This window comes from Anopheles gambiae, unplaced genomic scaffold, assembly GCF_943734735.2.
Source record: "Anopheles gambiae unplaced genomic scaffold, idAnoGambNW_F1_1 scaffold_32, whole genome shotgun sequence".
Classification (NCBI taxonomy): domain Eukaryota; kingdom Metazoa; phylum Arthropoda; class Insecta; order Diptera; family Culicidae; genus Anopheles; species Anopheles gambiae.
The window spans coordinates 39,358-42,414 of NW_026902724.1; positions in this window are offsets into that span (position 1 = coordinate 39,358).

Here is a 3,057-nt window from a genome sequence, read left to right on the forward strand (position 1 = left end):
CTTTCAGCGAGATATAGAATTGTTCGGAAGTAGGCGTAGACATGTTCGGTTATACTGTAGAGCTGTCACTTTCGTTCCCCTTGGACTGCAAGTTGGATCATTCTCATCAGAAGGTAAACAAACGGTTTTCGAAAAAAATATGCTTTTTTCAACTAATTTATGTATTCAACGGCTTGGAGAATGATTATTAGCAACTTTTAGGACTTTTAAGAATGAAAAATTGAACCCTGCGGCACATTGTGCAAACAAAACAAATGACAGCTCTACAGAATCGCTGAACATGTCAACGCCTACTTCCGAACAATTCTATATCTCGCTGAAAGAGTCTATTATATGCCTGAACGAATCTACAACTCGCTGAACATGTCTATATAATCCTCGAAAACCCTGTATCGTTGTTACGGCCATGTTTCATCCAAATGAAACCATCTTGCACTATTTGAATGGCCTTGAAATTTGATGTTGAATTTTGTTGCCATCTATTATCGTTTTTACGGCCATGTTTCATCCAAATGAAGCCATCTTGCACTATTTGAATGGCCTTGAAATTTGATGTTGAGTTTTTTTACCATCTATTATCGTTGTTACGGGCATGTTTCATCCAAATGAAGCCATCTTGCACTATTTGAATGGCCTTGAAATTTGATGTTGAATTTTGTTGCCATCTATTATCGTTGTTACGGCCATGTTTCATCCAAATAAAGGCATCTTGCACGGTTTCAATGACCTTGAAATTTGATGTTGAGTTTGTTGCCATCTATTATCGTTGTTACGGCCATGTTTCATCCAAATGAAGCCATCTTGCACTATTTGAATGGCCTTGAAAGTTGATGTTGAATTTTGTTGCCATCTACTATCGTTGTTAACGTATTTAACAACATGCCCGTCATGGGTTCTAGCCCTAAATAGACCGTGCTCCCATACGTAGGACTGACTATCCTGCTATGGTAACAATAAGTCACTGAAAGCCAAGCTCACTTCACTAGTGGGTACTTGGCAGGCCCTTGACCGACAGTGGTTGTTGTGCCAAAGAAAAAAAAATTATCGTTGTTACGGCCATGTTACATCCAAATAAAGGCATCTTGCACTAATTCATTGGCCTTGAAATTTGATGTTGAATTTTGTTGCCATCTATTATCGTTGTTACGGCCATGTTTCATCCAAATGAAACCATCTTGCACTAATTCAATGGCCTTGAAATTTGATGTTGAATTTTGTTGCCATCTATTATCGTTGTTACGGCCATGTTTTATCCAAATGAAGCCATTTTGCACTATTTCAATGGCCTTGAAATTTGATGTTGAGTTTGTTGCCATCTATTATCGTTGTTACGGCCATGTTTCATCCAAATGAAGCCATCTTGCACTATTTGAATGGCCTTGAAATTTGATGTTGAATTTTGTTGCCATCTATTATCGTTGTTAACGTACTTAATAACATGCCCGTCATGGGTTCAAGCCCCGAATAGACCGTGCTCCCATACGTAGGACTGACTATCCTGCTATGGTAACAATAAGTCACTGAAAGCCAAGCTCACTTCACTAGTGGGTACTTGGCAGGCCCTTGACCGACAGTGGTTGTTGTGCCAAAGAAAAAAAAATTATCGTTGTTACGGCCATGTTACATCCAAATAAAGGCATCTTGCACTAATTCATTGGCCTTGAAATTTGATGTTGAATTTTGTTGCCATCTATTATCGTTGTTACGGCCATGTTTCATCCAAATGAAACCATCTTGCACTAATTCAATGGCCTTGAAATTTGATGTTGAATTTTGTTGCCATCTATTATCGTTTTTACGGTCATGTTTTATCCAAGTGAAGCCATTTTGCACTATTTCAATGGCCTTGAAATTTGATGTTGAATTTTGTTGCCATCTATTATCGTTGTTAACGTACTTAACAACATGCCCGTCATGGGTTCAAGCCCTAAATAGACCGTGCTCCCATACGTCGGACTGACTATCCTGCTATGGTAACAATAAGTCACTGAAAGCCAAGCTCACTTCACTAGTGGGTACTTGGCAGGCCCTTGACCGACAGTGGTTGTTGTGCCAAAGAAAAAAAAATTATCGTTGTTACGGCCATGTTACATCCAAATAAAGGCATCTTGCACTAATTCATTGGCCTTGAAATTTGATGTTGAATTTTGTTGCCATCTATTATCGTTGTTACGGCCATGTTTCATCCAAATGACGCCATTTTGCATTATTTGAATGACCTTGAAATTTGATGTTGAATTTTGTTGCCATCTATTATCGTTGTTACGGCCATGTTACATCCAAATGAAGCCATATTGCACTATTTCAATGGCCTTGAAATTTGATGTTGAGTTTTGTTGCCATCTATTATCGTTGTTACGGCCATGATTCATCCAAATGAAGCCAAACTGCACTATTTGAATGGCCTTGAAATTTGATGTTGAATTTTGTTGCCATCTATTATCGTTGTTACGGCCATGTTTCATCCAAATGAAGGCATCTTGCACTATTTGAATGGCCTTGAAATTTGATGTTGAATTTTGTTGCCATCTATTATCGTTGTTACGGCCATGTTTCATCCAAATGAAGCCATTTTGCACTAATTCAATGGCCTTGAAATTTGATGTTGAATTTTGTTGCCATCTATTATCGTTGTTAACGTACTTAACAACATGCCCGTCATGGGTTCAAGCCCCGAATAGACCGTGCTCCCATACGTAGGACTGACTATTCTGCTATGGTAACAATAAGTCTTCTTCTTCTTCTTCATCTATGAGCGAGGTTGTATACTCCTATGCCTTCAGTCTCTCTTTCGGGAGGTTGGGACATAATCAGAGTCATACCCACTCTGGCTAAAAACTAGCCTTAAGCTGTGCTTAGAGATCTGAAGTACAGTATCCCACACTTCCTATGATCTCCAACCGCAGCTTAACTTTTAACCTGACAGACTCTGTCATATGGTTTGTATTTTCAGGTTTGTTCATGTCTCATCTTCAAATTCTGTCGTCATCCCCCAGGAGCGTCTCCCACGCCACAATACTGCCGCCAACCCCCCCGACCCACCACACGACTCCCGGG